Here is a 15,561-nt window from a genome sequence, read left to right as displayed (position 1 = left end):
ATGAACAGAAAACAAATTAACGCTTGTTTGTCATGTAGGTGGCATCCATCATCACAACCTTTGGAAATACATACCAGATCTTCAATGATATTAAATGAACACAAAATAGATCTTCTAACTCATTGGTTGTATGATTTGTATGATACTCATATACATAACCTTTTGAATGTAAAGTTTCTAATACAAGCTGAATTTGACTTCGTCCAAAAAAATTGTAGCACCTAGTTCTTAGTATGTGTTCTGTTATTAAATCTCCTTTATTTTTGCACTTTTGGCCTTGGACTCGGCGAGTCGAAGGACTGACTCACCGAGTAGAAGCGGGATGAGGCGCGGGGTTTAAGTCGTGGACTCGGCGAGTAGCCGCTGTTTGGGCAAAAACCCTAATCCAGGGGTTTGCACCCTATTTAAACGACCTTATGCAGCCTCCTTTCCCCCTTTATGCTCCCAAACACTCCTCATAGCAAACCCTAGCCGTTTTTGTGAAGATCTAAGGCTTTTTGAGTAATTCTTGTGAGTTTTGGTCTCAAGGAAGAAGGAAGAGCATAGAAGGATGAAGAGGGGACTGAAGGATTCGAGTTTGGTTTATCATTTGTAGTCTTTGGAAGGTATAAAGTCTGAACCTTGCTCATTCTTTTGTTAAATCCCTCTTTGGGGTGATTTAGGGCTTTTATGAGCCATTTTTTGTGGCCAACCATGTTTGCAAACATGGTTGGGGGTTTGGGTTTCTGTATCATGTCATTTTATGAGCCATAAGTCAGATCTAGGTTGCTTTTTGCACCAAGGAAGGCCCCATGCAACAAAAGAACCATTCTAGAGCCTTTTAAGCTCTAATGTCCCATGCATGCACGTAAAGTTTGTAACTTTACGTGCTAGATCGAGTTTAGGGGCCTAGATCTATCATTTGGTTAAGTGTTGTACATCAGAAATCGAAGTTCTTAGTAAGGAATGTGTTAGACTCGGTGAGTCCAAGGGCTTTGGTCCCATATCAGTGAAGGTCGTAAGGACCAGTTAAGTGTGGAAGGGTTTTTAGGAGTCCCGGGGAGTGACCCAACGTTCTGGACTAAGCAAAGTGTTCTGGGAATTCATAGTACTCGGCGAGTGCATGAACGGACTCGGCGAGTCGAGGACAAAACGTGTTCATAGGATGAAGAGTAACTCGACGAGTTGTTCATACAACTCGGCGAGTCAAGTCAGGACATGAGTATCAGTCGATGATGAACTTGACGAGTTGTTCATACAACTCGACGAGTCGGATGTAGATTCAGTGGGTGTTCATTCAGGAGGAAAACTCGTCGAGTCATCGCCTAACTCGACGAGTAGAGACAGGTATGAGGTCTGATGAAAGGATAGGGACTCAGCGAGTTGACGAGTCAACTCGGCGAGTCAGGTCAACTGGAAGTTGACTTTTACGTTGACTTTGACTTGGTCAAGGGGTAAAATGGTCATTTACCCTAAGGGTAGATGTCAGTTTCTGACTAAGTGTTTTATGGGAATTTTAGCCGGAGAACTTCCGGAGCAGCCGCGGCAGCAATCAGAGGATTCCCGCACAGTTCAGCAGATACGAGGTGAGTTACCTTCCAGTAGGGGTGGGTCTAAGGCCACAATGTCGGCCCACCATTGAGGAGTATTTAGAAGATAATTGTCTTTTTGATAATTTATCTTGGTTTGGTATGCGTTTGGTTATGTGTTATATCTGTATGATATGTTGCATCATAGGGATAGATTCCCTGATAGTGGTCTGTAAGACCAAGGGGTAGGTCAGTACCCGGATATGTCTGAATGTGTGCTTATATCTGCTATTGTATGCTAGTGGTAAGGGGTGGAATAGTCCCCAGTTACCGGTTGAAAGATACCGATGTCGATTACCGGTTGAAAGATACCGATGACGATTGTCGGTTGAAAGATACCGATGGTATTGTATGGTATGTGGTATGATGGGGGAACTCACTAAGATTTGTGCTTACGGTTTCAGTTTTTGGTTTCAGGTACCTCTTCGTCTAAGGGGAAGGAGCCGGTGGCATAGCATGGCATCACACACACATGATTTTTCCGCATGGTGTTTTTTGGGATTGTACTCTGATATGACATTTGTTCATGGTTATGGGTTTCGAATATGATACTTGGTTTTGAGATGTCATGTTTATACAATACTTTCCAATGAATGTTTTATGAATTAATTAGTAAAAAAAAAGAAATTTTTGGGCTTGAATTTTGTGATGTTACAAAAATCATCTGTTTGAATTTTGTTTTTCGCATTATAAACTGTTTTTATTGTAGATACGTTATTCTCACTTCGCTTCAACGTCAATAAAATATCACGTTGGGGGACATTGCTCATTCTTAATTCTGCAACCACTTTGGGTCAACTGCCTTACAAATGGATGACCGTCCATATACATTGCAGTCTCATGATTATGTTGATCATTTTTAACCTTCAACCTCCAAACATTTTTTTTAAACGACAAACTAATATGCTCGTAGCTATCATCAATTATGTCTCAAGCGAGACTTAAACCCCTGAACTCTTAAATGAGAGAGTCACTCCTTACCGCTAGGCCAAAAACCCTTTGGTTTCAAACATTATCAGTCTTATAGTAACAAGTAGACAATTTGAATGGACAATTTGTTTTTATCGTCCTCGTATCTCTGGTGGATTTTTTTTGTACATCTAAACACACCACTGTGATCACATATCAAAATACTTTTTGACACACAGCCACTTAGTTTCATTTGTGTTCTTGTAATAACAACCACATACCCAAGAAATCGTGCCACATTTTTCACCAACTCCATTAAATTTTCATGATTGTTGATGTAACACCCTATTCCGAATCGTTTCCTAATTTGGGGTTGTGACCCAAAGATCGGTTATCACAAGGCTTAGGGCCTTTGGGAAAGGGAGATTTAGGCCCTCTTTGGGTGTGTAAGTGTAGATTGGATGACCCGGAAGTTCGACTTGTGTTTTGGAGCCCAATGGTATAACCGTAAAGTGGTAGTTCAAGTTTTTTATGAATTTTGGATTTGATTTTGGGAAGTTTTAATGTAAATATGAGTTTATAGAAGTGTAGAGCTCCTCATCACCTTTCTGTGGATATAAGGATCGTCGAAAACGGATTTAGAATGAAGAAGTTATGACCTCCGAAAGTTTGGTGATTCAAAGGCTAAGCCTTGTACGCAGGGCGTACAAGGGAGTATGCTATGCATACTAGGCAAAAGGATCGCGGGCACCATATGGAGTACGCTGGGATACTGGGAGTACGTGGGACGTACTTCAACTAGATGAGAACCCTAATTTTTAGGGTATTTGCCCTATTTAATCAACTTATAACACCTTTGGTCATTCTTGTAACCAGCCTCCATCTCGCTCAACCTTCAATCTTGAAACCCTAGCCCCATTGAGTGATATTTGAGTTCTTAGTGTGATTTTGAGGCTTTTTGGTGCACATTGAAGAAGGAATAGCTTCTTTGAAGTTGTGTTTGGGAGCTTGGATCTTGTAGATCTAGAGTTACCTTCACATATGCAAGCCATTTGAGGTATAAAGTTCTCTACTTGATGGTTCTTCATGCTAGATCTACTTTTGGGACCTTGTTTGTGCAGGTCTTTTTGAGCTAAAGTTGCGCTTGTGATCTACTCTAGAAGCTATGGATGTTAGATATTTGCTCACTTGAGGTCCGTTGTCCATAAAAATGTAATCTTTATGGGAAATTTTGGTACATGCAAGTGTTAAGAGCTTTATTAAGCTTCTTTTTGAGTGTTGGGTCCCATTAAGTCGTGCATGGGTGTAAAGTTGCCAACTTTACATATTAAGTCACCATTTGGGATCAGATCTGAGAGTTTGGCTAGTTGTCTTAAATGATTAAGTGCTTAATGGAGTAGAATGGTGACATGGGGAGTACGTTGGGCGTATTGGCCCCGAAGGGAGTACGCTAAGCGTACGAGCTAAGTACACCCTGCATACTCAGCAGATAGGCTTTTGGGCTTAGTGTTCGCGGATTGGGCCATGCTTTGGACTTTTAGGGTTTGGGTCTTTGGCCTAATAGACTTATGATTTTGGGCTTTTGATAGTATATTGGACCTTCTTGGGATTAGGTCCATGGTGATTTTTGGGCTTAATTTGGAAGTTGGGCCTTATTGTGCGTTGTGATGCCATTTAAGGAATTTGGGCTTATGATGCTAGTGGATTGGGCTTTGGATTTGGTCAAAATGAGGGAAGGCTAAAACGGACTTTTACCCTGAAGATTTGGACATTGAACTGGGATTCTTGATTATGGGTCGAGATCCAATTATTGATTGGGTGTTATTTGATGATGTTAGCACGGGGATTTTCCGGATCAGCAAGCTGAGATTCGTTTGTGCGATTTAGCAGCTAGAGGTAAGTCTCATCACTGTATTATGGGTCGAAGGCACCAGTGTCGGCCCATTAGCTTATATATTATAGTAAGACCAGGGGTGGCCCTTGGCATTTGTATGAAAGACCTAGAAGTGGCTCCTGGAAATTTTGTATGCAAGACCAGGGATCGGACCCTGGCAGATAGGTTGATAGTTAGATATAGATTGTATGCTAGTTATCTTTGTGATACTCACATGGAAGACCAAGAGGTGGCTCCTGACACTTTTCTGTAAGACCTAGGGTTTTGGCCCCCAACCTAGCAAGGGAAGACCATGATACGACCCATGGCATAATGGCAAACTATGGTCGGCTCATAGCATTCTCTATTGTATATTGATGGGTTTTATACAAAAGAACATCCTATGTGCTCATGTAAACCCTAAAGCTCGGATCTAGGTTTCTCTATTGTACATGCAATTCATCCAAGACTTATAAACCCTAGATCTAGCATACATATTTCAAAATTATCATATAAGATCAGATCTAGATGATTACCTCTTCAAGAATGGCTTGAATATTCTTCTCTTGGAGCTTAGAATCACAAATGTCACTCCTCTAATGCCTTACAAACACCACAAGTAAGAGGATGATATTGGAGAGAGGGGGGAGGCACAATTTTGGCTATGAACTCTTCTAGGGTTTCCAGTGGCCGAAAATTGATACCCTAGGGGTCTATTTATACTTGTGCTGCTAGGGTTTCCGTCAAAACCCTAATGGACAACTTAGGCCTTAAGTAGTCCAGGGAACCTTCTGGAATAAGGCCTCTATGGCCGAAATTAAGATGGACTCATCCTTAATTTCGTCCATGCCCTAATCCATAAGGATTCTCAGCCCAATATTCAAATATCACACAATTGACAGTTCAAGTCCCCTTTATTTAATTAATGTCTTTTAGCCACATAATTAATTCTTAATTAATTCTTGTCTACTATTAATTAAACTATATGATTTCTCTTTTAATATATTATTCATATAATATATTAATAAACCATAATAACCTCTCTCTCTCTCTCTCCATAAATCGCCCTGTCAAGTTGCTTTGGTGAAGGCAACCCAGAAGGACCATGCACAACCGGGTCAAGTACATACCAAATATAGTTACGGGCTTAGACACTAATCCAACAGTCTCCCACTTGGATAAGTCTAGTAACTACAAATGTAAGTACAATCTGATTAGCAATCATAGCTCTCAAAGACGATGTCGAACTCTGATCTTATCAGTAACTTGTCCTTTAGATAAGGGATCATATAGTCCTATGTTCTTGATATTTTGCAGACAATTACATGGAACATAGTCATACTTATTGTCCAGAAGTTTGTTTCTCGATCTCTGATTCGTCTGACATAGAACTTAATTGAACACATCAATTCAGTCCTGACCGGGCCCGACACATAAGTCAAACCAAATCATCAAGGGGCCCAGATAACGCTTTTACCCTCTTAGGATAAAAGGAACAGATAAACTTCGACTTATATGCATTTACCATTCACTCATCAAATCATGCACAACAATGTGTTTTATAACATCAAGTTACTGATGCGTTTACGCATTATCAATGCACAACCAACTCGCAAATGATAAACCATATATCTAGATTTTAAGACCATATGATATTATCGTCTTTTGATAACTCGAGACTAATTCCATGAAGTGATACCAGCAAGCGTAGGTTTAATCCAATGCTCAAATCAAATTCATAAGCACTCATGAACGTTGCAGCAAACCTTTGCTATGTCTAATACACTTTAGACAATCTACAAAACAATTCATGACAATCTTCTTTCATACCTACTCCTAAGACGAGTTTTGGAAATGAAGAGTTGAATTCCTAAGACACACTATTAGTGATGTGGGAATTCTTGAGGACCCTTCCCATAATCAAAACCGTTGAGAATTTGTCAGCACCGAAGACGCCGACGGGAATTCGCCAAATCCTAGGTCTCGCTGACCTACTATCGTAGTTCATTCAGAACTCCTCACGAATTACGGAAACCTCTTACGGATTCAAACCAGAAGGGAGCGGCCCTTGACTGGGAAAGGAAGCAAGAGGAAGAAACCTTTGGAATTCCAAGTGAGAGACCAAACTCTTTTGGAAGTCTCATCCTGGGAAGGCTTGATATGCTTCGGAAAGCGTGGAAAGCTAAATCCAAGATAGTTAGGACCTCCGAGATTCTTGCCAGAATCGGCCTTGTAACTTACAAATTCAACCTACTCGCGAACTCAGTAACGTACATTGTACCCTCCACATCTCGAACTTGAAAAAGTACCTTTCCGTCAGGACTCTTGTAATCCCACTCGACGAGATCAAGTTCAACAAGAGCCTCACCTTCGAGGAAGAACCTTAGTGACCATGGACCGAGAAGTCAAGCGGACGAAGCAACGCCGTATCCCATTAGTGAAGGTTCGTTGGAATGCCAACCGAGGACCTGATTTCACTTGGGAGTGCGAGAATCAATCGAATAGGAAGTATCCCCACCTCATTGCTCGATTATTCATACCTACTCCTTTACCTAAATTCTAATTTCGGGACGAAATTCCCTCTAACAGGGGGATGATGTGACAACCCGAAATTTTCCATCCTGTTCAGTCTAACACTTCATTGGAAGTCAAACTCATTCCTGCTATCATTTAGCATAATTTGGAGCCGGTTTGAGTGTCCTGAGCCTTATACACTTAAGGGATAAGTGTCGGGGTTTATCTGTTGAAGCTATAGCACAAAGATCGAGCCTGAAACACCTTGACCTGGAGTTCACGGCCACCACATGGGAGTTTACGGCCGTAAACTCCATGAGGGCCGTAAACTCCACCCCATATGATGATATGTTGGCCATTAGTTCATTCTTTCATTTCCCTTGGCTGATTTCCTCCCAAATCCTCTCAAGTATCATCCCGATCTTCGTCCCCGATCTTCAAAACTCGTAATTTTATTGTCCTAACTAGTTGATATCTTACATGATCTAATGATCTTACATGATTTCATCCGTGAAATCATTCCATTTTGTAGATCTTCAAGTTTCACCAAGAACACACACTAGTGTTCTTGGCCAAAAACGACCATTCAAGCTCCTAGATCGTAAGTACTCTTGTTCTAACTCGTTGTACACTATGATTAACATGTTTAGAGCTTAGAATCATCAAGAATAGAGGGTTGAATGAGAGTTTACGACCAAGGATCTCCCAAGATCGTAAACTCCCTATAAGGGTGCAATGATGCCCTTTCCTCCTTCCAATTGACTAGAGCTTAGCATAGAACCAACCACCATTGAACTAGGGACTTCAAGAAACGAAATGGTACTTCCCACCATGAGTTTACGGCCGTAAACTCATGGGGAAGTGGTCCCTAGGCCATAAACACTAGATAAGGTCATTCTTGGACCTTAAACTCACCTAGCCTCTTGTTTAAGCCTTGGAGCACTTAACCACTTAAGACATCTTACCTTTAAGCCACAAATGGTGACCCATTAGAGAGTTTACGTCCAGGAGTAAACTCCCCTGGGCCGTAAACTCCATTAAGTATGGTCCATTGACCTTAAACTCACTTACAATGCCTTGCACTCCTTCGTTGCAACCCAATGGCCTCCTAACACTTTGACCAAAGTGTTTTCCACGCATTAGGATGTTTATACTTGTGTAATTGATGTGTGCAAACTCACTTAGTTTTAAACCTACTTTTAATTATCAAATAACACACAAAAGGCAGTGAACCTATCAATTGTGGTATAGTTAAATAAGCAGGGTATCGATCACAGGGAACGACAAATTAAAATTAAAGACTAATTTTATCTAAATTAATAAATAAGAATGGGGTTTATCTAGTTTTACAAGACTAGAAACTTACTAATTATTACTAATTTAAGAACTAGAAAATAAAGACTTAACTAGATTCAATAATTGGGAAGGAACTTCTGTTTAGTTCAACTCAATTGACTCTATGGTTGATTTTAAGGTAATAGTGCAATGGATTAATTCTTCTGTCGGTTACCGATTCAATTGATTAGATTCGTATTCACTACACTAATCCTTAGCAAATAAACTAACTTAAACAGTGGCCAGTTGTCTAATTTAATTAAATTTACTAGATTAATTATTCGGGTTACATTAGACTTGCAATAGTTAACTAATTTATTCTTTTAATTAACTTCTTGTTTGATGGTCATCTTACAAGCTTGCACATGAATTTACTCAATTTTCTTATTAATTCTAGTTTCATATTCATTAATCCTAGACATATGGCATAGTGATCACATAGCATATGAGGTTAATAATCAATAGATGTTCATGCTAATCAATTATCTTCCTATTAACAGAAAATTAATTATTACTCACACACAAGGTTCTTTAGCAAGCTAAAATAACAAAAAATCACCAACTTTAGAATTAATCCTACCAATCAATCAAACCATATTGTCAACTTTGTATCCCCAAACAGAAGTCTAAAGGTTTTAACTCATAATTGAAGTAAATAACAGCAAACAAACAAAGTCAAATTGTTTAACCATAATGATAAAACAAAAGAATAAGTGGAATGATGAAATTTTGCCTCAATTATTCTTCGGGATTGAATTCTAGCTTCTCTCGTCGTCTTCTAGGGTTTTTTTGCCTTCTCAATCGCAGCTAAACTCTTCTGAATCGTTCCAGAATTCTCCTCCATGGTTCTGAGGAGTTATCTTTATATATACGATTCGACTCGTCGAGTCAGGTGGTGACTCGTCATCTCTCAGTCCCCGTATTGTGATAAGTCTCTGGGATCCCGAGTCATTATCTTCTCGATTCTTCGATCAGACTCGCCGAGTAGTCGACCCTACTCGCCGAGTAGGTGTTATTTTTGGTGTTTTTCTTCTTTGTTCCATTCTTGATCTCTCAACTGCTTCTCCCGCTTCCTTCTGCTTCCGAGCTCTATTTTTGGACTGAAAATATAATTCAAACACCTTTAAGTACCTTTTGTCCATAATGCAATAATTTAGCTAATAAAGGAATAAAAATCTATACTTAATATGAACTAAATATGCACATATCAAAATACCCCACACTTGACTTTTGCTTGCCCCCAAGCAAAACTAAATTTTAAAACATTAGAATCACATATGACAACTCCAATCTAACCCAGCCATTATGCCAAGACCGCAACGCATGCATTTGTGTCTAAAATTTTTCCTAAGGACCTCCCATACTCCAAATACTCACAATCCTCATAAACACTTGCCCACTCATCTCGAACTATGTTCATTTTATGCAACCCTCCCAATCCATCCGCAGAAAACCTCTTACCCTCAAGGTGTTTTTAATTGAGCAACCCAAGCATACATAATCTAGAATTACACTTTTCGATACCTCTATGGAGCTCTTTTCGAATTCTTCACTTCCTCGATAATTTGATCTTTGATCTCTTTGAATTCACCACCTTTATTGATTGATTTTTGGTATCTTCAACTTTTTGAATTTCTTGGAATTTTGATCTTCTAATTTCATATTTGACTTTGATGCTCCAAAAATTCTTCAAACTTTTCTTGTAATTCTCTCTCTTTTTTTTAACATGTAACTCACTTTTTTTCACTCAAAACCCTACATGCTTAAGCAGGGGCGCTCAATCTCAACCTTTATTGGCTAACGATAACAATTTTCCTGGATACATTTCAGGTTTAGGCTGCTAAACATATTGCATCCCTCGGGCCGAGCGGGGTCGTGTTTTTGTCCCATGATTTCACTAGAATAAGGAAGCCACAAATGCACTAGAATGTATATAGGCTCAACTAAACATTTGGGTTTTCATGCAATTATCAACACAATTCTAACATGGAATCCTAATTTTACTTTTACCAAAATTTTCTAAATTAAATCCTAAGCAACATTTTTGGTATGCAAAAGTTGAAAATTTTAAAATTAGCCTAAATTAAGATTCTAAATTTTCTAATATGTAACCAACCCCCTACCCCACACTTATTTTATGCAATGCCCTCATTGCATATTATGTATGATAAAAACATAAAAAGAGAATAAAGATGGAATTGGAACAAACTCCCCTGGGATAGCAGTCGATAGGCTGGTCACTTTCATTTTAGCTCCAACTTCAATTGACTTTAGACAAGGGAACAACTCATCCATGTCTTGGGTGTCAAAATCTCGTGTGGGTCGCTCCAAATACGTGGAAAAATAGTGTAAGATCTTCAGGAATCAATATAGGAAGAATAAATGGTCAAGTGGTACTCTTATCAGCATCAAATCAGTAGTCTCCTTTGGTTAAAAATGAATGACTCGTCGAGTCATATATGTGACTCGTCGAGTATAAGCGCGGACATCTTCATATGTGCAAGAATACAAGGCGACTCGTCGAGTCAGTTTAGTGCACTCGACGAGTAGCCTGCGGGACGAAAAAAATTGGATTCTGCAGTTGTTCCAGCCTCCAATAAATCTTCAAAACTTTCTCCTCACTTCTGGACTCACTTGCTCATGTCCCTAAGGACCGGACTCGATACTTTGACTCTAACGCTTCCCTTTCTTGACTCTCTATCACTCTTATAACCTTTTTTTGACTCTATAACTTTAACCCTCCTATGCAAGCATTCCTAATTCAATTCTGAAAAATAATCAAGGCAAACACACATTAAACAAAACAGTAAAAAGAAAGTCTTAACATATTCAAACAAACCAAATAAAAAGAACAAAAACATGAAAATTAAAAAAAAAATTGAAAATTGTCTAATAAAAATGCAAATAGATTAATCCTCCTCCTCGTCTTGATCCGCTGTTGTTCCACTTCCTCCCGCACCACTCCTCCTTGCACTAATCACCTCGTCCCATAATGGAATGTACAGAAAGTTACCGCCATCAATATGCGGTATGTTGAAGTGATCGAAAAGCCGGATATGTGATTGATTGCTAAAATTAATGCCCCGCGTCATTTGATCTTGTAGCCTCCTCATCTCCACATTGTACCAATCCATTGGTACCTCTTCATTATCAACCGGAATCACCGGCGGCTCTTCCTCCACATCCCGCTCCCTCCTCGAACGAACCCGCCTTCCCGGTGCTTTGGGACCAACTACCAGATCATCATGCGGGATAGCATAATGACCCCCACCATAGTCTTCAATAATCCTGGCCCGCCGGAAAAGAATTGGATTGAATAGAGGCGTAGGGATCATCGTCATAAAGTTCCATGCACCACGGGTCATCAACCCAAATGAGTTGGCTAGCCGGGTGACAAACATACCACCATTGATTCGAGAAGTTTTGCGATCCTTAACTGCACCCTCCGATAGATATGAAGCCAAACACCATGGAATATTGCAAAAAATGTCGGGTGTGATAATGCTCCATAAATAGAAGACATCAAGGTTAGAAACCTTGTCATCATCCTTCCTTTGGTTAATAGTGGATGAAATGAGACGATGAATTAAGCGGTGTGTAGGCGATCGGATGTTCCCCTCTTGTGCCGATTTTGGAATATAAACTTTGTTACCAATCGTGTTCCACCACCCCGTGCTAGTAACTCCATCGGGAAACACCTTGTGGGATTGCTCCATAAAGGCCCGAAAAACGGCGGTTGAGACCAAGGGCTGGTCATAAATTCCCAATCGACAGGCAAGGTCGAGCACGGAACATTGATGAAATTCACCCCCAAGGCAGAAACTGAAACTTGTTGGGTGATAACAATCCACTCCCCCCGTGAAAGATACTGTGGAGAAGAACTCTAGGCATAGCTCCAAATACACCGGCTCTTGAATTCGAAAGAACCGGCTCCACCCATCACAAATCATAGTTTCTCCTTCGTGGGTAAACTCATTTAAAAGATACGGGGCTAGCTCCTCTTCATATCGTACTCCCTGCAACCAATCCCAATCTATCCTATTGGGCACGTATACTTCCTTCTTCCTTATGTCGGCTAACTTCTTTTTCCACTTCCGCATTGTTGAAGCGGACTCAATTTGTGGGAAATTTAACCAAGGAAAGCCACCTTGGTGTCCCCCAGAACTTTACCCCCTGCTGAACATTTTTTTTTCTGCAAAACAAAGATACAAAACCCAGAAACGCAGATTATAATTAAAAACGGTATGCACATGTTCCCCGACTCGACTCGTCGAGTCCATGTATGACTCGGCGAGTCGCTCGAACTGCACGAGTCAGTCGGCGGGTCGGTCTCAATTGGACCATGAAATCTCAAAATTTCTTCAAGGGTTTTGTCTATACACATGTTTATAAGGTTTTTAGGCAAGAATAAGCATGCAAAACATCATAATTTATGACAAATCAAAACCCTAGAAATCTAATATTTTTCAAAATCGGTTCCTTCTATGCAATTTCCATCATCGATATCCTTAAAAACATGTTTTTAACAGAAAATAGGAAGAAATTCGTTACCTTTCGTGATGAAACTTTAAAAAATTTGAAGAAAAATGGAAGAAGGACACTTGAATGCTTGATAGAAAGTTGGGAGAGAGGCGCACGGCGAGTGTGTGTGAACAAGAAACTGATTCTTTAGGGTTAAAACCCTAGTTACCGGTTATAAAAGTAATTTCAATATTATTTTTTTTTTCTGTAAATAATACCGACTCGTCGAGTCGAGGTCAGACTCGGCGAGTCTAGTCGCGATGTCAAATTCCTCTGAAATCCATATAGACTCGTCGAGTCATGGTCAAACTCGGCGAGTCTCTTGTAAAAAAAAATTCAAAATTTATAAAATTTTGTCAATTATTTAGAAAAGGAAATTTATTTCACCCCACACTTAGTCCATACGCACTCTCAAGCAGACATGTCCGATGCATTGGAGAATTAAAAGTCTAAAAACAAAGGAAAAATTTCAAACAAAACTAAAAAATAAAAGAAAACAAACTCTAAATAACGGGTTGCCTCCCGCCAAACGCTTCTTTTTTAAGGAGTCGTTTTAGCTGGACTCCTTCCCGTCTACGTCTCGTCATTTTCCAGCATCGGGAATGCACGCCTAGTCTTTTGTGGTTTGTACTTCGTTTTGTAAGCGTGAATCTTCTTTTTGTAAGCCTGTTTTGCTACCTCTCTCTTCTTTTTCACAGCATCATCCTCAGCTGCTTGGGCTTCCATTCTCCTCTTTTTCTTCTTTACCCCATGCGTTTTCACCTTCTTTTTCACTTCTTTTCTTTCAAACTGAATCACTTCGTATTTTGTGAAGGTGCGTGCTCTAGGTTTGGTAATGAATGGTTGATCAGCTTCCACCCTCCTTTCTTTTGCCTCCTCTTCTTTCTCTGTGCTCACCCCATCTTCAAGTGTAATAGCATTAAGACATGCTATATAGGCGTGTTGAACTCCCATACCCATGTCTTCTTTTTCTGTTTGTTCTCCTAAAGAATGAGGAAAAATTTCCAAATCCAGATTATACAGAGGACTAACAACCAGCAGATCCAAATCGTCCAAGCTATTATCAAATTCGACTGGACTCGTCGAGTCCAGTAAAGTGACTCGGCGAGTCTTATCGTATTCCACCATTTCTTGGGTGTTTTCTGAGTCGGCTTCCTCCAGTAGCTTTTCTAACTCCTCCAAGTCCTTGCTAACATCCCCATCCTCTCCAGAATGTAGCAGAAACTTGGTTGGATCTTCTTTTTGCAAAAGTGCAAGTTCTTTTTGTAATATCTCATCATCCAAATGGATAAATGAGATGTTTTCTTTTCTTTCCTCTTCTTGCTTGGCTTCTGGTATAGCTTTAATTATTATGGACTCGTCACCCACCCTCAACGTTAATGTAGACTCGCATACATCAATTACAGCACAAGCGGTGTTTAAAAATGATCTTCCCAAAATGATTGGAATTTTGGGGTCTTCTTCCATGTCAACCACCACAAAGTCTACTGGAAATATAAACTTGTCGACTTTAATAAGGAGATTCTCACAAACGCCTTGTGGATGAATTATTGTCTTGTCTGCCAATTGGATCTTCATATTTATCGGTCTTGGCTCCGATAAATTCAATCTCTTAAAGAACGAGAAAGGCATCAGATTGATGCTTGCACCCGAATCGGTCAATGCTTGGGTGACAACTTCATTACCAAATTGGCACGGAATTATAATATTCCCTGGATCGCCTTTCTTTTCAGGCAGCTCACTCAATAGTATCTCCGCGATTTCAGCCAGTTCTTTCCTAGTAGCAAAAAGACTTTTTAGCAAGTTGAAGTATTTTGGTGTCTGGAGCATCGTTTCCACAAATGGCATATTAACTTGGAGGGCTTTAACATGCTTCATGAAGGTTCTATATGCTTCAACTTTTTTTTGCAGGCATGGCTTTAATTGGGTATGACAAAGGAGGATTATATGGCTTTAAAGGACTGACCATTTTATCAATCACGCACGGACTCGTCGAGTCCATTAGAGGGACTCGGCGAGTCAGGTCGGGTTTTGCTGGAGCCGACTCTTCTGCCCTTTCTGTCTTCCTCTTGGAGATCCTCTGTGCATCTGTGAAAATTTCTTCTTTACTGGAGGTCACTACACTCACATTCTCCATTCTCGGATTGGTTTCGGTATTACTTGGAAGTTGACCCAGTCTTCTTTCGTTCACTTGGTGTGCAAGCTGTCCCAGCTATTTCTTAATGTTGAGAATGGATGCCTGCTGATTCCTTAGCATGTTTCTGGTCTCATGTATTGCAGCATCGTGATCATTGTGTCTCTTTTCGGACGCGGCTATGAATCTAGTGAACATTTCTTCCAAATCAGCTTTCTTTTCTACCGGTTCTTCTCTTTGATATAGTCCCCTCTCCTTCTGCTTGTATTTTTCCTCCTTAGCCTTCTTATACTCTTCGTATGGGAGCCATTCCTTCTTAGTTTTTCGCCAATTTTCGTCGTATCGATCGCCACTTGAATAGAAGACTTGAGCTTTCTTATTTCCATTCTCATCCAAATCACAATCCTTGGTGAGATGGGGTCCTCTACAATTTTCACATCCCACCCTCATAGCATGGATTGTTTGATCCATTTTTGTCATTCTTCTATCAAGACCATCAAGCTTAGCTATCATTTGCCGCATTCACTACTCCCCGACTTACTTCGTTTCTTGGATTGTGGTATTCTCTAGAGTGCTTAGAGAATTCTTCTATTAGCTCCTTGATTACCGGGGGCGCCTTCTTCGTAAGCGGACCTTGAGAATCTAGCAATTGCCTTGTGGTGACATTAACTCCATCGTAGAAAATGGAGACCTCTTGTTGGCTATTA

The sequence above is a fragment of the Lactuca serriola genome, chromosome 2, assembly GCF_051521515.1.
Source record: "Lactuca serriola cultivar US96UC23 chromosome 2, Lser_US96UC23_V15, whole genome shotgun sequence".
NCBI classification, from domain to species: Eukaryota; Viridiplantae; Streptophyta; class Magnoliopsida; order Asterales; family Asteraceae; genus Lactuca; species Lactuca serriola.
This window is presented reverse-complemented; position numbering follows the sequence as displayed.